Here is a 23,610-nt window from a genome sequence, read left to right as displayed (position 1 = left end):
TCACATCTGCTAAGGTAGCCAAATTCATTCAAGAGAATATCATTTCTCTATATGGGGTACCTCAAGAATTGATATCAGATCATGGATCCCATTTTTGGGGCAAGACAGACAAAATCTACACAAAGTTTGATATCAAAAGGGATCACTCTATCACTTATAGGCCATAGCCCAACGGGTCAGTAGAAGCAGCCAAAAAGGACATCAAAGTCATCCTACAGAAAATGATAGAAACACACAAGGATTGGGCTGGTAAGTTAACTTGCCTTATGGGCATACCGGACTTTGTACGATCCTTGACGGGGCAACCCCTTTCTCTTTGGTATATGGGTTGAGGCAATTCTACCGTAGAAATCCTGGCACCATCCCTAAAGGTGCTTCTTGATAGTCAGCTACCTGAAGAAGAGTGGGTGAAGGCCAGACATGACAGCTCAACATTCTTAATGAGTAAAAAAACCATTGATAATCTGAAGAAATATCAACTAAGAATGGTCAGAGCCTTTAACAAGAATGTGAATCCCTGCCACATAGAAGATAGTGAACTTGTTCTTCGAGAACAAAGAGCCTCAATTCATGAGCCAAGAGAGAAATTCAGGCCCAACTAGAGTGGCTCTTTCACTATCAAAGAGATTTTACTAGGCAAAGCTATGAAACTCATAGACCACAATGGCGAAGAAATACTCGAACTGATCAAAATGGATCAACTTAAGAAATATTATGTCTGGAAGGGTGAATGTCCTGAACTACGCCAGACCTGATTCCTTTTGAGGGATACATAGGCAACTTGACATGTGCAAGTGCGGTCTCAACCATCTAGAGGCCATAAATTGGTTCCTCGATTAATAATCAAAGTATCTTAAAAGATCATCATAATTTCATCCCCAAAGAATCACCATTTGGCATGCAAGGCCATTAGGTATCTATCATTCCCCTATGGTTCTTCGATTCTTATCTAGGATTTCATCCCTGAAGAATCACCATTTGGTATACAAGGCCATTAGGTATCTGTCATTCCCCTATAGTCTGTCAATTCTTATCCAGGATTCCATCCCTTGAAAGAAAATTGCCACCCGGCACCAGTTTATTCCCCATCCTTGATCCGTAAAAAAAAAAAAAGAAGAGCTTGATGCAACAGTGGGAAAGGCTTGTTTGAGTCATTAATTAATGAGTAATGCTTTGATAAATCATCATATCTCTTTTCTTTGTGATGGTTTCAGGAAAATTCATGAGCTCATTAAATGAGACGTTGAGGAAATGGACCTTGGACATGAATATTAGGGTGCCAGGATTGCTAGAATCCTTGAATTTGTCATTTCTTGATCGGATCGGGTGTGTGAAATTACATCACTAACTACTCCGGTAGGTACCTCAACACTAGGATGCCAATCTGTATGTATTTTGGATTAGTAAAGATCTGCCCTACTCTCGAAGAATTTCGAGTTTGTATGTTATCTCCATCCAAAGGTAGGTTGTTCCAACCACCTTTGAAGAAAGATTATTCAGCAGAAATTCAGGACTTCTTCGGATGGAAAGGAGAGTTAATGAAGTAATTTCTCAGGTATGGGAAGATTGACATTCTAAAAGTGACCCAAATCTTTGTCCAATATCTACCAATGGGAGGAATCCATCAATAGAGATCACAAGATGCTTATTTACTTTGCATGATAGCTCATTATGTTCTTCGAACTCTCAGGCATGGTACACCACCCTTTCTAGTTGACGTGGTAAAACAGTTGAAGAAAGGATGTGACATCATCCCTACGGTTCTTGTAGAAACATTTAAGGGATTCGATGACATGAGCCATGGCCATAGATTCGGACTAGATCATTATCAAGGGAGTTCTGCTATTTTTCAGATTTGGCTCCTTGAAAAGTTGAAGTTAACTAAGCCATTAAAAGGAGGCCCACTCGGAGCTCTTTGCTACCAAGATAAGAGGGAAGTTCCAAAATTCAACCTCATCACTGACTGGGAAAGGTACCTGCAAGAAATGACTATGCAAAATATGCGGGGAGGTGCTCAGGGAGGCCACAAGAAGATTTTCTGATGAAGACCCCAGGCTACAATTACGTCAGGTTGATGGGATTGACTCACACATCCTTTTACTTGCCTACATACATCAACCAACAATATGGGCTCGAGGTGATGGATCCAAAGGAGTTGGTGAACTTTCACCCACCTCAAGAGTTTTCTCCCCACATTGATACCTACCTATCCTATCTATGGTAGGAAAATTGTTCCCCTTTCCAAGTAATTCACTTGGTAATGGAATAAGGAAGTATTTGGATTTTTGTGTTATCGTGATTATTCTAATTACGACTTGAGTCATGGAATTGATTATGACTAAACATTGCAATCCACAAACAAAAACAAAAGGAAAAGTTTCTTTTTGTGTCAAAGATAGATTTCCACTCATAAGATGCCAAAATAAAAGAGGAGGAAGGAAAAAGAAAAAGAAAATATATAAATGTATTTACACTTGCAGGAACTATAGAAACAGGTCCCTAAGGAGTAAAGTCATCATATGAACCATACTCTGAGTCACCCCCATGGAGTGTCAAGGAACCTGTGGATGTTGGTCCAATCTACTCCAGCCTCTGTGTCATATCCTGATCAGTGCATCCTGCTGTGCAATTTCCTACTCGTAGGAACTAACTTGGCTCCAAGGCTAAGGAATATAGGAAAGGATCTAGAATAAGAATAATGAAAAAAGAAGGACAAAAGAAAGAGGAAAGTGGGAAATACTTTGGCAAAAATCATCTCACACAAGCCATAATGCATCCTCCTGATCTCAGAATAGACCTCCGGAGACACCTAAGAAAGAGCATATCATCCAAAGGAAGCCAAGAGTCAATTGAAGGATGATCAGATACTCACATAGTCATAAGGAATGGGCAGCCCAAGGGAAGCATCTACATCTATGCTCCACTTCAGAAGATAAAGGAGGCTGGGGTTGGCCGCATTGGGATAGCACCAAGTAGGAAAGCCATGGAAGGGGATGTTGGCTACTCTGAGTGACCCCCTAGCATAACTAGAGGGTCCAGCTTGCGAAGGATCAACAACGCTGGCACATGACTGAATAGTAAAAGGGTCTACACATCGTGTTCTCCCCTGAAAGAACCTCAGTTAAGACAAAAACAAAATGAAGTTGAAGCATGAAGGAAATACTCAAAAAAGGTAACATACCACTGGATCATTAGTACCAAGTGGGGTGCATACTATCTCCTCGTCTAGGAAGGCTTCATAGTCCCTATCCTGATTGAGAAATTATTCATCCCATACTCCATCCGCTAAACTCTCAATCTCGTCTGCAGGGATGATCTCTGGGCAATGCATAGTAGGTGGAGGAAGGTAGGGAGAGAGATGTTGCTTGATATCAGACCACTGGGGTATGGCTCTCTCTCCCAGGTACCATACATGGCCCCATATGCCTCAGAACTGGACCCGATTCTCAGATTAGCATCTGGCCATGACAACTTCGTCAGAATCTGGAAATACGAGAGACTGGAATGGCCTCTAATTGACCTATAAATCCAAGGAAAAGTAACTACAGCACAGGACAAAAGGAAGTTCAGTGTCTAATTTGGAATACCTCAATAAGACCGTTTATAAGAGAACGAGCAGTGGTCCTTAGAGGATGGTGTCAGGCCCTAAGCACTTGATTCTCTCCCCACCTTATAGCTATGGGGAAGAAAATGCCTAAGGATCCCTCAATTTGGGAGATGTAATCTTCAGGTGCTCAAAACACCAAGGCTGTTTAAAAGGATCAAAGTAAGGAAGTGCAATCCAAATGAATGAAAGGAAATAGGTACAAGGATAAAAATTACCTAAAGGATGTATCCCGCTCCCTTGAGACCTCGTTCTCCATATGACAATAGGTCTAGGGTCCGTAAGAGGTATGTATAGGCAGCCCCACCCCAGTCCCAGGAATCCACCTCCTGAAGATCCCAGAAGAAGAACACCAGGCGAATGTCTACTCCCCCTCGGAGGTCTCTAAAAAGACACTGACCCACAGCAAACAACAAGAAAGAATGGGTCACTTGGGCAATGTTGCTAGGGTTTACCCACAGGCTGGTTCTCCACCATCATGCACTGATATCCCCAAGATGGATATGTGTCTGATCAGCCTCAATGGTAATACCTATCAGGTCCTCAAACTCCCTGGTTTTCGGAGTCTTGGGAAGGGTCATGAGTCTACCCCTAAATGGAACACCCGTCAAGGCGTAGAAGCATAGAGGCATGATGGTAATCTCGGCAACAAGAAGATGAAATGAGTGAGTACTCGGCCACCACTGCTTTATCAAGGCCCCTACTAGTGCCGGACTGAATTTTTGGGCCTCTATAAAAGCTAATCATTTTAAGCAGGAGGAGTCAACCATCTCCTTCATTTTACAAGGAAGTATCATATACCATGACCAAACCATGTTATGCAGGGCCAAGGTAGGTGGTTCCGTCCCTTCATGCTAATGGAAATAAAGAATATATATATATATATTAAAAAAAAACAAAAAATAAAAGAAAAATAAAAATAAAAGATGAATGAAATGTAAATACTTACCCAAGAACCCCATGTCAAGTTGCAGATATGATTTCGAGTGTTGTGGAGAGTCTGTCCGGAGTACTAATAGGCCGACCCTCGTCCCTTTGAGAAGAATTACTATAACCCTCCAGTGGATTTCTCCATAAGTCTTTCTGTTTCATTTTTCAATCATATTTTCCAAAATCATTAAAAACCCCAAGAAGTTTTCCAATCTGCATAAAAGCCCACAAGAATGTCAAATTCTCCAAATGACTCCTTCCTCAAGAACTTTGAAGATATTTATGAGAAAGATGAAGAACTTCAAGGAAAACCTAAAGGTCTTTGGAAAAATTTGAAGAAACTCAGAAAGATGCAAAATGGTTTAGATTTTCAAGAAGTCTCAAAAACCTGAACTCACTCACTCACAAATCTTCCCCACTCAGAATAGTTAGAATAAGGAATAAATAAGGGAGACCATTTTATAGGTAAAAAAAATTCATTTTCCCAAAAAAAAAAGTTTTTTTAAGATTCCAATCAAGGCTCAAAGTCAAAGTCCAAATTCAAGATTCTATTTCAAAAGTCAAAATTCAAGGTTCTAATTCAAAAGCCCAAAAGTTAAAAAATCCAAAGAAGAATCAAAGAATCAAAAGTCAAAAAAATTGAGAATCAATTATTAATGTCTTTTACAGGGTTGAAAGAGTAGCGAATTTCTTTCCTATAATTGACAGCACTAGATAGCCAACCCAGTTTGAAAGAACCCGCCTGGATGACCAGATAGCCCAGCCCTGTTCGAAAGAACCCACTAGAAGTAGCCCAGCCCAGTTAGAAAGAACCTACCTGAAGACCAGATAGCCCAGACTGGTTCGAATTAACCCGCCTAAAAGACCAGATAGCCCAGCCTGGTTCGAAAGAACCCATCTGGAGACCAAATTCCCTGAACTAGCACATGTAAAGCCCAGCTAAGGAAAAATCAAAGATCAAAGTACTAACACCTTTTGCAGGATTGGAAGAGCAGCAATTTTTTTCTTACAATTGACAGCCCAGGTAAGTTTTAAAACTTTAAAGTACTTGAGAGATATTATCTATTGCATTTTTTAACTCCATCCTTAAATGAGCAAATAGATGGTAGTACATGCTCTGAGTGATAAAATGTGGTCGTTCTTTTCTCTGCCCTTTGACTGTTGGCACAAGAGAAAGAAAAGAGAAAAAAGAAGGAGAAGAAGAGAAGAGAAGGAGAAAAGAGAAGAAGAAGAAATCAAGAGAGAATTAAGTTTCTTGAGGCAACAATTGGAGATTTCTGCACCCAGGTAAGATATCTAACTTAGTATGAACCTGTAATGGCAAGAATGTTACTGAAATTGGTCGTTTGAGTTGGCCAATTTGGCTAAAATGGAGGGTTAAGGTAAAATCTAAAAAATTCAGCAAGGATTAAGGACTTCAAGTATATGATATTTTGTTTCTTAGATGAAAATGGAAAGAAAGTTTAAATCTAAAATGGTATGTTTCCTAATTAATGTCGAATGGGACTGGTGTGAGGGTAGCGGCTAGAGATCGATGACTTCACGAGTAGCCATTCTGTCCTCTCCCCTCTCTTTTTTCTCCTTTCATGAAGGAGGGATGGTGTCGTGAGTGCTTCGCTTGTGGGCCCTACACCACTGTATTGTCACTTGGAGATACGTGGAGGCCTATTTCACAAGAGTGTAAAGTTTATCATTCTAGACAGGGGTTTGATGATGGTCCAATATGGGGAATGGGATCATGCAAAAGGGTTTGGAGTCATCACCTAGGATTATAGGCCTAGGACAATTATTCCTATTCCACATGCATGCTAAGTTATCACACATATATACATTGACTAAATTTAAATGACTATGTACACTAAAACAAGGTCTATATAAAGTCTACATGATGACAATTCGGTTGAGAAACTGTACCTGAACTTAACCCCTGTTTCAGGTTAAGAGTGGTGGGCCCCTTGATAAGTATCATATTGGACTGTCTTTCGGATTCTCTAGGCTCAGGGAAGATGGTCTTGACCACCAACTTCCTTTCTTGAGAGATTTTGATTTTGATGATATTCGGGCAGAGTTTCAACTAGGAATGGTTACTTTCAGATTTGGATTCAGACAGAGCTTCGGCTAAGGAAGGCTATTTCCATATTTGGATTCAGACAAAGCTTTGGCTAAGGAAGGCTATTTCTAGATTTGGATTCGGACAAAGCTTGGGCTAGGGAATGTTGTTTCTGAATTTGGATTCGGATAGAGCTTCGGCTGGGGAAGACAATTTTTTGGCTTTAAATGAGGGGGCACTCCATCAGAGCTTCCGCTGGGGTTAGGATATGGGAGGGCTAGGCTGAGGTGGCACTCTGATAGAGCTTCCACTAAGGATAGGCTAGGGGAGGGCTAGGTTGAGGTGGCACTTCAGTAGAGCTTCTGCTGGGAATGGCTATTTCTAAAGAAAAAAAATAGATTGACCTAAGAATGGATTGAAGATCCTCAAAGCCCCGAAGAACACTTTGAAGATCTGAGTAGAACTCCGAATCTTGACAAAGATCTCTTTGTAGACCCAAAGAACCTCCAAAGGGGGGATTTGTACTTTCGGTAAAGATCAAGAACACTCAAAAGGATGCTATTTTTGGAAAAAAATGGATTGAACTACAAACTTGGACTGAAAATCTTCAAGATCCTGAAGAACACTTTGAAGATCCGAACAAAATTTCAAATCTTAACGAAGATTACTCTGAAGACCCGAAGAAATTCAAAGGGGGAGTGATTTTTTTGTTGGTGTTTAAATCCAAAGGAAGGGGTATTTATAGTACTTTCGGGCCCAAGGGGAGGAGAGAGAATTCTTTTAAACACTGGACAAAAGGGGGTTTTGGGCTAAAGTGGGTGAAAAGGGTTTTTTAACCAATAGACAAAAGGGGCTTTTTGGACTAAAGTGGGTGAAAAAGGATTTTTAACCAATGGACAAAAGGGGTTTTTGGACAAATGAGAGGAGAGAGAAATTTTAGCCAATGGATAAAATGTTGGTTTTTGGACAAACGGGAAGAGCGAGAAATTTTAGCCAATGGGGGCAAAAAGTGAGTTTTTTTACTAATAAGAGGTTGTCGCTTAGGGGATGCCAACGGAGTAGTGCCACATAAAAATAGGTGAAGATAAAATTTCCTCACCCACTGGGCCAATGGAACGCAAATCCCGGCCGTCGACGGTGGCACACAAGGTTGGGTTGAAATGCATAGGGTATGACCGGCACGGATGCACAGGAGGGCATGCTCGGTGTAAGGATGGGTAGGCAATGTCCATAGGCTGGGCATGCATGGGTAAGGATGGCTAGGCATAATGCATGGGCTGGCCTACAGCGTGCATGGGCTAGGCAGAAAGGGGCACTGGTAGTAACCAGCAAGCACGAGGGATGGGTTATGCGGGGTGCACATAGGGCATGAGGGTGGGTTATGGGGGGTGCGCACCGTCATTTTGCTCATTAATGATGGAGTTGAAAAATGCAATAGATAATATCTCTTAACTACTTTAGAGTTTTAGGACTTACCTGGGCTGCCGATTGTAAGAAAGGAATTCGTTGCTCTTCCAATCTTGCAAAAGATGTTAGTACTTTGATCTTTGATTTTTCCTTAGCTTGGATTTACATGTGCCAATTCAGGGATTTTGGTCTCCAGGTGGGTTCTTTTGAACCGGGCTGGGCTATCTGGTCTTCTAGGCGGGTTCTTTCAAACCAGTCTAGGTTGTCTGGTGTTCCAGGTGAGTTCTTTCAAACCAGGCTGGGCTATCTGGTCTTCTAGGTGGGTTCTTTCTAGCCGAACTGGGCTATCTGGTCATCCAGGCAGGTTCTTTCAAACCGAGTTGGCTATCTGGTGCTGTCAATTATAGGAAAGAAATTTGCTGCTCTTTCAACCCTGTAAAAGACATTAATAATTGATTCTTGATTTTTTTTTTTACCTTTGATTCTTTGATTCTTCTTTGGATTTTTAATCTTTTGGACTTTCGACTTAGAATCTTAAATTTTGACCTTTGAAATAGAATCTTGAATTTGGACTTTGAACTTTGAGCCTTGATTTGGAGTCTTAATTTTTTTTTTTTTTGTGAAAACAAATTTTTTTACCCATAAAATGGTCCCCCCCTTGTTTATTCCTCATTCTAACTTTTTTGAGTGGGGAACGATTTGTGAGTGAGTGAGTTCAGGTTTTTGAAATCTTCTTGAAGATCTAAACCATTTTGCATCTTTCCGAGTTTCTTCAAATTTTTTCCGAAGATCTTCAGTTTTTCCTTGAAGTTCCTCATCTTTCTCATAAAGATCTTCAAAGTTCTTGAAGGAGTCATTCGGAGAATTTAACATTCTTGTGGGTTTTTGTGCAAATTGAAAAACTTTTTGGGGTTTTTTATGATTTTGAAAAATATGGTTGAAAAAAGAAAGAAAAAGACTTGTGGAGAAATCCAGCTAGAGGGTTGTAGTAATTCTTCTCAAAGGGACGACGGCCAGGCCAATTGGTACTCTGGATAGACTCTCCACAACACTCAGAATCTTATCTGTAACTCGACATGGGGTTCTTAGGTAAGTCTTTACATTTCATTCATCTTTTATTTTGATTATCTTTTCTTATTTTTATGTTGTTTTTGTTTGTTTATATATATATATATATATATTCTTTATTTCCATATATGGCCACCTGAACATGGTTCGGTCATGGTATAGGATACTTCCTCGTAGAGTAAAGGAGATGGTCGACTCCTCCTGCTTGAAACGATTAGCTTTTATAGAGACCCAAAAATTTAGTCTGGCACTAGTAGGGGCCTTGATGAAGTGGTGGTGGCCGAGTATTCACTCATTTCATCTTCTTGATGGAGAGATTACCATCACACCTCTGTGCTCCTATGCCTTGACAAGCTTTCCATTTGGGGGTAGAACCATGACCCTTCCTGAGACTCTGATAGCCAAAGAGTTTGAGGACCTAACAGGTGTTACCATTATGGCTGATCTGACAGATATCCATCTTGGGGATATCAGTGCACGATGGTGGAGAATCAGCCTATGGGTAAACCCTGGCAACATGGCCTAGGTGATCCATTCTTTCTTATTGTTTGCTATGGGTCAGTGTCTTTTTAGTGACCTTCGAGGGGGAGTAGACATTCGCCTGGTGTTCTTCTTTCGGGATATTCAAGCGATAGATTCTTGGGACTGGGGTGGGGCCACCTATGCATACCTCTTGTGGACCCTAGACCTATTGTCATATGGAGACTGAGGTCTCATGGGAGCGGGCTACATCCTTCAAGTAATTTTTATCCTTGTACCTATTTCCTTTCATTCATTTGGATTGCACTTCCTTACTTTGATCCTTTAAAACAGCCTTAGTGCTTTGAGCACCTGGAGATTACAACTCTCAGACTGAGGGATCCTCAGGCATTTTCCTTCTCCATAGCTGCAAGGTGTGGAGACAGTCAGGTGCTCAGGGGCCGGCGCCATCCTTTGGGGACTATCGCTCATTCTCTTCTGAATGGTCTTACTAAGGTACGCCATATTTGACACTAGACTTCCTTTTGTCCTGTGTTGTACATTTCCTTAGATTTGCGGGTCACTTGGAGGCCATTCCAGTCTCTCGTATTTCTAGACTCTTACAAAATTTTCATGGTCAGATGTTTATCAGAGAACCGGGTCCTGTTCTGAGGCATATGGGGCCACGTCTGGTATTTGGGAGAGAAAGTCATGCCCTAGTGGTCTAATCTCTAATCACGTCTCTCTCCCTGTCTTCTTCCACCCACCATGCATTGCCCAGAGATCATCCCTACAGATGTGATTGAGAGTTTGGTCGATGGGGTATGGGATGAATCATTTCTCGACCGAGATAGAGACTATGGAGCCTTCCTGAAGGTGGAGACAATATGCACCCTTCTTGGTCCTGATGGTCCAATGGTATGTTGCCCTTTCTTGACTATTTCCTTCATGCTTCAACTTCTTTTTGTTTTGGTCTTGACTGATGTTCTTTCTGGGGAGAACACGATGTGTAGACCCTTCTATTGTTCAGTCGCACGTTAGTGCTATTGATCCTTCCCAAGATGGACCCTCTACTAGTGCTAGGGTCTCTCAGAGTAGCTAGCATCCCCTTCCGTGGCTTTCCTACTTGGTGCTATCCCAACATGGCCAACCCCAACCTCGCTCATCTTCTAGAGTGGAGCACAGATGTAGATACTTCCCTTGGGCTGCCCATTCCTTATGACTATGTGAGTATTTGATCATCCTTCAATTGACTCTTGACTTCCTTTAGCTGAAATGCTCTTTCTCAGTGTCTTCGAAGGTCTATTATGAGATCAGGAGGATGCATTATAGCTTGTGCGAGACAATTATTGCCAAGGTATTTCCCACTTTCCTCTTTCTTTTGCCCTTCTTCTTCTTTCATTATTCTTCTTCTTGATCCTTTCCTGTATTCCTTAGGATATAGCAAGACTCCCTTGATAATGATCTAGTCTGAATCTATGGCCATGGCTCATGTCATCGAATCCTTTGAATGTTTCTGTAAGAACCGTAGAGATGATGTCACATTCTTTCTTTAACTGTTTTTGCATCTCAACCAGAATGGCAGTGTACCACGCTCAGGAGTTCAAAGAACATAGCGAGCTATCATGCAAAGTAAATAAGCATCCTGCGATCTCTGTTGATACATTCCTCCCATTGGTAGATATTGGACCAAGATCTGGGCCACCTTTAGAATGTCAATCTTCCCATACCTGATGAATTGCTTCATTTCCTCTTCTTTCCATCTGAAGAAGTCCCAAATTTGCTCTGAATAATCTTTCTTCAAAGATGATTGGAATAACCTACTTTTGGGTGGAGAGAACATACAAACTCCAAATTCTTCGAGAGTCAGGCAGATCTCTACTAATCCAAACCGAAATACATGCAGATTGGCATCCCAGTGTTGAGCCACCTGTAGGAGTAATTGGTGATGTAATTTCACACACCCGATCAGACTGAGAAATGACACATTCATGGATTCCAACAATCCTGGCACCCTCATGTTCATGTCCAAGGTCCATTTCCTTAATATCTCATCTAACGAGCTCATGACTTTTCCTAAAACCATCACAAACAAAAGAGATATAATGATTTATCAAAGCATTACTCATTAGCTAATGACTCAAACAAGCCTTTACCACTGTTGCATCAAGATCTTCCTTTTTTTTTTCTTTTTTTTCTTTTTTATGGATTATGGATGGGGAATAAATTGGTCTTGATAAACTAGTGCCTGGTGGTGATTTTCTTTCAAGGGATGGAATCCTGGATAAGAATTGACAGACCATAGGAGAATGACAGATACCTAATGGCTTTGTATGTCAATGGCGATTCTTGGGGGATGGAATCGTGGATAAGAATTCACGGATCACAGGGGAATGATAGATGCCTAATGGCCTTGCATGCCAAATGGTGATTCTTGGAGGATGGAAACTATGATGATCTTTTAAGATACTTTGATTATTAATCGAGAAACCAATTTATTACCTTTAGATGGTTGAGACCGCACTTGCACGTGTCAAGTTTCCTACGTATCCATCGAAAGGAATCAGGTCTGACGTAGTTCAGGTGGTTTACCCTTTTAGATATAATATTTCTTGAGTTGATCCATATTGACTAGTCCAAGTATTTCTTCGCCGTTGTGGTCTATGAGTTTCACAGCTTTGCCTAGTAAATTCTCTTTGACAGTGAAAGAGCCACTCCAGTTGGGCTGGAATTTCCCTCTTGGGTCATGAATTGGGGCTCTTTGTTCTCGAAGAACAAGTTCACCCTTTTCTATATGGCGGGGCTTCACCTTCTTATTAAAGGGACTGGCCATTCTCAGTTGATATTTCTTCAGATTATCCATGGCTTTCATGCACCTTTCATCGAGAAAATTAGGCTCGTCATATCTATCCTTCACCTACTCTCCTTTAGGTAGTTGGCTATCAAGAAGCACCCTTAGGGATGGTACCAGGATTTTTATGGGTAGAACTGTCTCAACCCCATATACTAAAGAGAAATGGGTTGCCCCCATCGAGGATCATATAGAAGTCTGGTATGCCCATAAGGCAAGGGGTAACTTAGCAGCCCAATCCTTGTGTGTTTCTGCCATTTTTTGCAGTATGACTTTATTGTTTTTGTTGGTTGCTTCTACTTCCCCATTGGTCTATGCCCTATAAGTGGTAGAGTGAGCTTTTTGATACTGAACTTTGTGTAGATTTTGTCGGTCTTGCCCCAGAAATGGGATCCCTGATCTAATATCAATTCTTAAGGTACTCTATATAAAAAAATAATATTCTCTTGAATGAATTTGTCTACCTTAGCAAATGTGAGGACTATATATGACTGAGCTTTTACCCATTTGGTGAAATAATCAATGGCTACGAAGATGAACTCATGACCATTGGATGCCCTGGGGTTGATCTTTCGAATGATGTCGATTCCCCAAGTGCAAAATGACCAAGGTGAACTGAGCGAATGCAACTCTATTGGTGAGATATGTATGATGTTGGCAAATATCTGACACTTGTGGCACTTCTTGACAAAGTCCACACAATCCGCTTCTATTATATTCTAGTAATATCCCAGCCTAAGGATCTTCTTAGATAATATCTTGGCATTCATGTGGGGTCCACAGAGACTTTGATGAATTTTTTCCATGATGGTTGTGGCTTAATCCTCATCCACACACAACAACTGTATTCCGCCGTGGGATCTCTTGTATAACAAATCCTCTTGAAGAATAAATTGGGTGGCATATCTCTTTATAAATTTCTTTTCTCTGTCAGTTGCTTCAACTGGGTACTTCCTTTCCCTGATGAAATCCACTATGTGAGCAAACCAAGACCGGTCATTCGTAGTGAGAGAGTTTATCGAATTCTGATAAATGGGCTTGCTTCTTTGTCTTACAAAGAATCGTCGGACCCTAGCCATAGGTTTGTATTCTACCATAGAAGCCAAGGTTGCAAGGGCATTAGCAAACCTATTGTTATCTCTCTGGAAGTATTCAAATGAGATCTTCTCCAAGTGTTTAACCACCTCTTCTAGATGTTCTTAATATGGCTTCAACTTTTCATCTCTAGTCTTCCACTTTCCCTATGTCTGAAAGATGATGATGGATGAATCGCCATAAACCTTGATTCTTTTCACTCCAATAGTCAAAGAAGTTTCGAGCCCCAAAGCATAGGCTTCATATTCGACAATATTATTGGTACAGGAAAAATCGAGGCAGAATGATGAAGGTAAATAAAGACCGTCAAGAGTGACAAGCAATATTCCCGCACCACATCCCTTCTAATTGGATGCTCCATCAAAGAATAACTGCCATTCATTAACTATGTCTTCTTCCTCTATTGTTGTGATTCCTTCATCAAGAAAGGCATCATCCAAGGATCTTTCATCTTCTATGGGGTGGGCAGCCAAATGACTGGCTATGGCTTGCCCCTTAATAGATTTTTGAGTTACATAGGTAATTTCAAACTCCAATAGAAAAAGCAACCAATGGGCCATCCTTCCTGTTAGGGCTTGTTTCTCGAAGAGGTATTTGATGGGATCTATCCTTGAGATCAAATGCACTAGATAGGAAACCATATAGTGTTGTAACCTTTTCATTGCCCAAATCAAAGCAGTTCAAGTTCTTTCCAAAGATGTGTACCCTATCTTATATTCCAGGAACTTCTTACTAAGGTAGTATATGGCATGCTCTGCCCCCATTTTGTCTCTTTTTGTGCTAGCAAAGAGCACATGAATATTCTCCCATAGATAAGTACAAAAAGTGGTTCTCCTTCCACTGGCGGTGTCAATACTGGTGGGTTCATGAGGTATTCTTTGATTTTGTCAAAAACTTGTTAGCATTGGTCATTCCATTCCATGGATTGATCCTTCTTCAGCAACTTGAAAATTGGTTCACAGATTGTAATCAACTGAGCTATGAATCTGCTAATATGCTAGATGTGACCCAAAAATCCTCGTATTTACTTCTCAATTCGAGGTGTGAAAATTTTTTGAGTTGCCTTGATCTTGATAGGGTCAACTTCAATGCCTCTTTCACTCACCAAAAAACCTAATAGCTTTCCTGCTATTGCCCCGAATACATACTTCTGAGGCTTCAACTTTAGCTGATACTTCTTGATTCTTTCAAAGAATCGCCTTAGCACGGGAATATGCCCCTGTCAATCTTTTGACTTTACTATTATGTTGTCCACATAAACTTCTACACTTTGTTCATCATGTCATGCAATATAGCCGTAGCTGCTCTCTGATAAGTTGCCCCAGAGTTCTTCAGTCCAAAAGGCATCACTTGTAACAATAGGCTCCCCATGGAGTGGTGAAGGTTGTCTTCTCACGATCTTCTTAGTGCATGCTTATTTGGTTGTATCCCGAGAATCCATCCATAAATGACAACAAGGCATACCCCACCATGTTATCTACCAATACATCAATGTGAGGTAATGGGAAGTCATCTTTAGTGCTTACTTTGTTATGATCTTTGAAGTCCACGCACATTTGTACCTTGCCATCTTTCTTTGGTACTGGTACTATGATGGCCAACCATTGGGGGTATTTCATCACTTGGTACTGGTACTATGATGATCTTTTCACTCCATTCTAGCACATTCTTCTGAGCTTCTCTTTTATCGGCTTTGCCCCAAGGTAAGTTGGCAATCGATGCTGCATAATGTTGGGGTCGATACCAGGCATATCCTCATAAGATCAAGGAAAGACCTTGACAAATTCCTTCAGGAGAACAATCATCTATTCTGCTTCTTCGTCATCAAGGGTAATGCCAAATTTTACCTCTCGATGGCATTGGTTGGTCAGTTCCTAGATTAATAACCTGAGTATCCTCACGGATGGGTTAGGCTTTCTTTAGGTTTGTATTGTTTTATTGATTCTTGATACTTATTAAGATCATCATCAGAAAAAGGAGGCAAGTCATACTCAGAATCAGAAATTTCATTCATGAAAGAAGAAGTAATAGACTCCACAAATAAGGACTCTGGACTCTTCTCGAGAGGGGAGACCGACACGAAATGATAAACAATAGACTTGACTACAGACTTGATAACTGGCTTGATGCTTTTTCCAGGGGTATTCGGCTGGTTGACTCAATAGCATGAGCAAAATTAAAGTTTTCTCCAATGTTTGTCCAGTTCAGAAGGGGTTCGACGGCTCGATGGATGAGGAGGTGAGGCAAAGGGCATACTTCTCCTTCTGAGAAAATTGCTGCTACTTCTTTAATGGTGCAATGGTTTTTCCATATAGGTACCTGCTTCTTCACAAATATGAGCTGATCAACCTTGTGTTCTCAGAAGCCAAACTTTCTGAGAGGTGAGAATTGGTGGAGAGTGCTCAATCCTCTTTCTATAAAGTCCATCTTTTCTAGTCTATTGAGGGATGCCATCCCAGTGCCTTGGTCACATCTTTGACCACCTTCACGAACCTTCCCGTTGCAGTTGATTTGGGCATAGTACATACAAACCCTCATTCTTTGTGCTCTCCTTTGCTTTGCATACACAGTTCTTCCTCTGAAAGGATGAGGGTTGAGCTCATGTAGCTCTCGGGTTCTTAGTTCTTGTAGAAGGGAGCAGATGTGTCTTTTCAGACCCTAGGAAGTTGTAGACTCTAGAGGAGTCTCGTCTTCTTTTTCCAATTCCCTCTTCAAGAGCATTCGGGGACTTGGCAATTCCTTGGATCAGATCAGTGTCTTGGGGTTGCCAAAGGAGAACCCATCTTCAATCAGTGCAATTTCCACTATCCCGATGATGCAACTGTAACACTCTAAATCTGACCTCTTTACATTGGCTATGAACAGGCAAGAGTAACAAATTGGAGAGGCCAACACTAGCTTGGTTGGCAGTAGTGGAATGCCAGGAAGGGAAGAATGACCCAACATGTACTTGTGCCTACTACCAACGGTGTTGGAGGGATCAGCAAGAAAAGTTGGCCAAGAGGTAAATTAATAACCTTGATAAGGTTGGATTATAGAATGACCCTAGGTGATGCCAAAATGACTAAATAATAAGACCTAAACAAGTTTGGATACATGTTTACAACATGTCATTACAATTGCTATGATTTTAGTAAGGTTTATGTTCTTGGGAATTTTAATCATTTTATATGACAATGTCTAAAGATGATTTCTTCTACAAAATGATATAACATTGAGTTTTGAATCCAATACAACTTGAATCATCTCAATCTGAGTTCGGAGGAGAAAGATATGATCATTTTCGTATAGATTGTCTGAACAGGCCAAGAAACAGAGGTCAACTGGCAACTACCGGTTCAATTCTGTTTTGTAGAATTTGACAGGTCTTTTGATGGTAAAGTGCAATTGAAAACTGCTGGATTTATCCAAAAATTCGACCGGCTAGCCAGATTAATTTTGGATGAACAAGACTTAGCCGACAGAGAGCAAGCAGCAACTACCGATTTGAAGCGACAACTGCCAGTTCGGTAAAAAGGGTTAAAAAAATTAGATATGAAAGGTATATTTTAATACTATAAAAGGGTGGGCTATATAAAGGCCATCACCAGCTATCTAATCTTTATTTCTCACATTCTATTCATGCTTTAGCAAGAGGAAGAAAGGAGAATGAAGAAGAAGAAGAAGAAGAGAGGAGAAGAAGAGAAGGGAAGAGAGAAATTATGGTAGAGATCGATTTGCTTGGGAGATTACTAGAGGATTCAGCAAAAAGATAAGAAATCTCACCTAGATTAACTTCTAATAAGAGGGATTTTAGAAATAGAAAGGGGGTTTAAACTGATTTGGATTTGAATTTGTGAAAAGAGAAGAAATCTGGAAATTTCAGTAACAACTCAACTACATAAAGTTTAATTTCTCTGAAATTGGTAAAATTGGAAAGCAATTTAATAATTTAGTCAATTGATGTGTACACCATGACTGATTCCTATAGAGAGTGAGGATTCTCACTAACTCTCCTTAATTAGGAAAAATCCCATGTAGATGAAAAGAAAATTCATTCAATTTTACTGTTCTATGGTCTGAAAATTTACATGCAAGTTAAACCTTAATTTGCCACATGCAAGGTGAAAATTCATTTTTTTATTTCACTGTTTTGAGGTCTAAGATTCACCTGCAAGGTGGGAATTGATGGTAGATCACATGCATGGTAAGATTAATGATGGATTTCAAATATGCAACCTCAAATTGAGAGTTTATCACGAAAATTAGTTTTATTTTACTATTGTAGATGGAATTATATATATGTGAAATGAAATCTGAGATGGGATCTTCATTATTGAAGGCTGATTTGGAACTAGGAGACTGGGTTCCTTAATTGAAGCTCTAGAATAGAGCATTAATTTGAAATTGGAAAGAAATCCCATCTCAGTTTCACTAATTTGAGGGTATAGAGACAAATGCAAGAGATATTGAGTATGAATTCCATGCATGCTTATGGAATTGAGAATTTATCATCAATTTTGAAGTTAAAATACTGATATCCACTCTAGGTTCATAAATTCGTATGAGAAATTGGGTAAATTGGGGGAAATCTAAAATTTCTACTGAATCCCCTGTAAGACCCTAAGGATTTAAAATGAAATTTGTTTAGTTGGATTTGAAGAGGAATTGTGGAGCATATAAGGGAGGTTATAGATGATCTTATTAGGGGGATATTAGGTAGCACTGTTAGGGGTAGATAAAATTTACCTGATTTTAATACATGTGTATAATTGTTGATTTTTAGCAATCCTAGATAGCCGTGAGAGAGATTCCTCAGCACCAGGAGAGATTGTGGGCCTTGATATTCACTGTGAGTGGATGCCCTTCTCAACCCCCATTCTTTTGGTGTGTTATTAATGTTGAGCATGCATTACTTATTGTATTTGTGCATTTGCATTGCATTACTTGTTGTATTTGTGCATTTGCATTCATTTTCATCATTTGCATCTACTTGCATATTTATAGTATGATGGACATGATGGTGGTGGAAATGTGGAAGGGAAGGTAAGTGAGATGGGTCACGTGCAGGTGCCCATGTGTGCATATATGGTTCGGATGATTTGTTGTGCGCCATGTAGAATTTTGGGCTAGGTATCATAACCCCAAGTGCTACACCCCTTATCCGTAGGGGGTTAGGCATAGACTAATCCCAATAAAAGTGACTACCTGATCAGCAGTGCACTGTGAGTGGTATGCTGTATTATACCAGTGGTGGATGTGATAGATGTGATGTGTGTGTGAGACAGGATACGACGTACTATATGCCTATGGTTATTGATATGGGGTTACCTTTTAGAGGTTACCCGAGGGACTGAGGCTCTAACCGGGACTAGCTGGCTCCTGCATGTGGTGTAGCTTGTATTTCTGAGGCCCAACATATAGAGTAGGGAATGCCACCTACTTCGGTAGCACTTATACCCATAGGAGATGAGACTTAGTAATGGACTAGGAAATCTGAATAATTAAATAAATGGATTTATGAGCATCATTTTATTTGTGGAGCATGAATTACATATGGATGCATGTGTTTGTTTCTATCCCACCCCTCACTGAGCATCACCATGTGCTCACCCCCCCATTTCTTTGTTCCATAGATGAGGAGAGTAGTCAGCAGCATGTTGATAATTGATGACGTGGTTATGGATCAATTGGCTTGTATTCTGGATTTCGATGATTTCAGCCATGGGCATGACTGCAAATGTGATGATTGTGCATACGGTGGATAACAATATTGATGACTAATGTATTTGATTATCCTTTTATGTATATATGTGGATAGTGGTAAAAAAATCAGTTTTTTGTTGATATTGGATGGAGGGAAAAACAACTATTGGAAGAGATTTTGTGTAAATATTAGTTTAGAATGGGATTAATGTATATATATATATATGGATTATTGTATATGTTGTTGTGATTCATTGCGTATACGGTATCAAGTATTTTTTTTTTTGGTAAGAATATGGTATCAAGTATTGCATAGAAGTACTAGGTGGATATTACCTATATTTGATTTTATATGATTCGTTTACAAACTCTAATTACGATTTTAGCATATATGGTTGTGGTGTTGTGGACTCTCCCAGAGTAGGATCCTAGTTAAACGGATTGACTGGGTGCGGTGAGGTATCCAATGCCGTCGCACCAGTGGCATATAAATGGCAAGGTAGGGTGTGACAGTAACTGTCTTGATCACTTTCTTTGACTAGCATTTTCTATTGTTCCATTTCATGAGTCACTCTGTCGAACTCGTCTTGGAAAAATACTTGAAATCATGGTTGCATCTTTACGATGGTTTCATCAAACTATGGCTCCACATTACCGCAGAAAAGGAAATCCTCTCCATATTTTACAAAGTACCCATTGAGAGTAGGTTAGTAAGAGATAGAGATCTTCCTAGTCATCCTCAGTACTTTCTGCCCCTTGGTGGTTGGAGGAGTGTATCCGAGACCATTCTTTCTTTTATTCATTGCCAAACTAGGCTGCTTTGGAACTCCTTGCTGATATTTCCCTAGTCCTATGCTAGGAAAATATTGCATATTCTTCATCATTTGATTTACTGGCAGACTCTAGATGGCTTCATAGTTAGTCGGGATTTCCTCCTTTGGAACTTATTTGGTAATGGTTGCACAGGTTGTATCTAATTCAAAATCACATAGTTGAACTTCCTGGTCTTGTTCTTCTCTATTTTCAATGTTGGCTAAGGTGTTAACCACCTCGGGATCTCCGCCTACCATGATCAACTTTCCTTCATGAATGAACTTCATTTTTTGATGGAGACTAAAGGACACTGCCTTCGCATGATGCAACCAAGGCCTTCCCAAGAGCAGTTTAAAGCTGTCAGTATATCAATGACTTGGAAATCAATATCAAACTTCACCGGGCCAATCTTTATGGCAAGGGTTAGGATGCCAAGGATCATTCTCTTGGTATTGTCATGTGCCCATATAGTTTGGCTAGTTGGCCTCAATTCTTCTAGGTTGATGCCAATACTCTTTGCTGATCTCAAAGATAGCACATTCAAAGTGGACCCATTGTCAACAAGAACCTGGGGAACCACCTTGTCAAGGCATTCTACTATGATGTGGAGAGCTTGATTGTGATGGACCCCTTTGGGGAGCTCTGAATCTGAGAACATCAAGAATTGTACCACATAGGTTGCCCCTACTATATGTGTGAGATGTGTTGGATTTATCTCAATCGGCACTTGTACAATGGTGAGAGACTTTAAAGTTGTTTCAAGGTGTGTGGGGGAGGCCATCAATGGTCCCCAAATTGAGATATTTGCCTGAGACTTCTTGAGCTGACGTAGGACCGGATTCTCAGGCTCCTTCTTCAAGCAACTGGTTCTAACCTCACTGGTCCCTGACTGTTCTACTACTAGAGCCTTACCCTTATAGTCTTTTCCACTTCTAGTTTCCATCACGTTGACAGGTTTCTTTACAATAATCTCTGTGGGATAATAATCTTCAACATCACTATTTATTATGGTGATTATCCCTACCATGGGATCATCCTCTTCTTCTGATTCTCCCTCCCTGCTTGGGTAGGAAGTCAAGATCCTCGACAAATATCCACAGCCCTGGGTCGTAACTTTTTGACTACATTAGAAAGCTGTTGAAATGCAGCATCTACTACCACTGTGAATGTATCATCTGGCCATTTTTCCTCCAGATCATCCAACTGCTCATGGTAGTAACGATCATCACTAGTTACTTCACCTAATATGTTGTTAATTTCTTCCACTCTTTCCTGCTTCCTCAATGTGCTCAAGTATACTTCACACATATTTTCTTCCATTTCTAATGCGGAGTCCCATTCATCCATATAAACTTGTGTCGGCTCTCCAAATTCCTCATCATTTTCTAAATCTGAATGTAGAATCATCTCCTCCTATGCAAAGGGAAGACTAAATGCCACCTGTCAGATCAACTATTAGGTCATCACCACCAATAGTATAGACTGAGAAACATGTCTGGCGATCTGGTGAGTAATATTCAGACTCATCATCATTATCATTGTACCAAGGCCCTTGGTAGCCATCCCAGTTTGGATACTCATCATCCTTTTGAGAATTAGAGTCATTTCCAACATTCTCATCCTCATTCTCGTCCTCATCGTTGTCGTCATCATCCTCTTCTTCATTGATTTCCCCCTCACTTGGTTCTCCATCAGATTCCTCTTGACCATCAAATTCTTCTGTATCTAAACGCTCATAGTATTCAGAGCGTATAGACTGAAAGATTTCCACAGGGTTAGACTTGACTTCACTGGGTCGAAGTTGGGTCAAACCTAATTCATCATCTTCTGTGTTACTCCCTATCTGGATTAGGGAGGTGTGCTTTTTTATCTGTTCCCCTATGGTCAATGCAGTTACCGCTCTGAGAAGATCATCTATTATCTCTTCGATTACCTCTGGATTTTCCTCTGAAGATATAGCGGACTGAACTAGATAAGTGGGATCACTTTCCTAGTCTTCCCCTAATGCAGTCACTGACCCTGTTGATGAAGTCATTTTTGGGGAGTTCAGTAGTGCAAGCATATCCTTCCAATTGTACCCATTCGTCCATCCTTCTTTTGGGTTATATACCAAACCTTGAAAATGGGATTCGTATGATGGTGATGAGGGATACGAAGCGGGAAGGTATGAAGATGATTTAATGTGAGAGGTAGGATATGAAGATTAGGGTGATAGGATGAGGAAATTCTTTCTCCTTGATGGTGGGGGGAAGGTTGATGATATAGCAGAGGCTGATAATATGGTGAAGGTGGGAGATATGGTGGAGGAAGGTAATATGGTACAGTGGATTCTTCTGTTGATGAGGAAGGATGAACGGTGAATGTCCAATCTTCTGATTCTTTTTCTAATGATTCTCTTCTTTTGGGGGTCCTCATGGCTTTGACCCTTTGATTCATGATTTTCCTATAAGTGCGGGTATTTATGTGATTCTTTTGAGCTCTGGGTATAGTGAGTTGAGTGAGATCACTCTCTGTGGCTTCATCATCTAGATTGTTCGCATGATCAGAGAGTGGATTGGTATTGACATTGGGATGTTGCTTTACCTTGACCTCAATGGTTCCGTCGTCTACTAAGTCCTGAATTGCATATTGCAAATCCAAGCATCTTTTAGTGTTGTGCCCCTTCTGAGTGTGGTAAGCACAATATTCATGATCCCTATACCAAGCTGGAGGAGGGTTGTCGATCACTATTGGAGCCACTATCCCTAGCAATCCTTGTTTATTCAACTTCTTATATACTACTGTCACGGGCATTCCCAAATCAGAAAATTACCTTCTTGGACGAGGGGTCTTTTGAGAGGGTGCATCTTCTTGCATTACAAATGGTTGTAAAGAAGTGACTAGTGAGACTGACTACTGAACTGCACTCACCACATTAGTTTTTGGATTCTTTCAACGTCTGACTCGAGTGTTCTTCCCTGCATCTTGGGAGGATTCCTGATACTGAGCTTCCCTTAGGATTCTATTTTTTACATGTGTGCCAGTGGCTATTAGGATATCAAAAGTCTATAGATGTTGGTAGTAGAGGACATCATAATAAGGCTTTGATAAGTTCTCAATCAACATCTTTACTTGCTCTATTTCCGAAAGCCGATTTGCCATCTTAGTGGCCTTATCCCTAAACCTCATCAAGAAGGCAGTGAATCCTTCTTTGGGTTGCTGCCTCAACTTCTCAAGCTCTCATCGCTTCACATCCACTTCAGTATTGTAGGAGTACTGCTTGGTGAAGGCTTTCACCACTGTCACCTAATTTTGAGTTTGAGAAGACTCCAACTATGTGAGTCACCTTAGTGCTGGTCCTGATAGGGTTAACATGAAGGTTTGCCCCATCTGGTTGTCTGCAAGTTGTCATGACTTGGCAATACTGAGAAATACCTTGAGATGAGCCTTAGGGTCCCCTGACCCGTCAAACCTATCAGTCTCCCACTTGAATTTCTCAGGAATCCTAGCCCCAGAAAAGAAACTCATTTCATCAGGATCCACTATTTGACTTTCCTAGCTTTTTCTTACTCGAATCATATTCTCCAACTTCTCTAATTGCTCTCTGAGTTTCCTTTCTTTCTCCGTTCAGACATGTGTAGCAAACTCCTCTCACTACAAGAAAAATGG

At 40.5% G+C, this 23,610-nt stretch overlaps 1 pseudogene; it reads left to right on the top strand.

Annotated features, from left to right (window-relative positions):
- Nucleotides 1-23,610, top strand: part of LOC122063520 — a 76,581-nt pseudogene that overhangs the window by 18,916 nt on the left and 34,055 nt on the right.

The sequence above is a fragment of the Macadamia integrifolia genome, unplaced genomic scaffold, assembly GCF_013358625.1.
Source record: "Macadamia integrifolia cultivar HAES 741 unplaced genomic scaffold, SCU_Mint_v3 scaffold1347, whole genome shotgun sequence".
Classification (NCBI taxonomy): Eukaryota; Viridiplantae; Streptophyta; class Magnoliopsida; order Proteales; family Proteaceae; genus Macadamia; species Macadamia integrifolia.
Note: the sequence above shows the minus strand (reverse complement) of the source record. Positions and strands in the feature narration are given on the sequence as shown.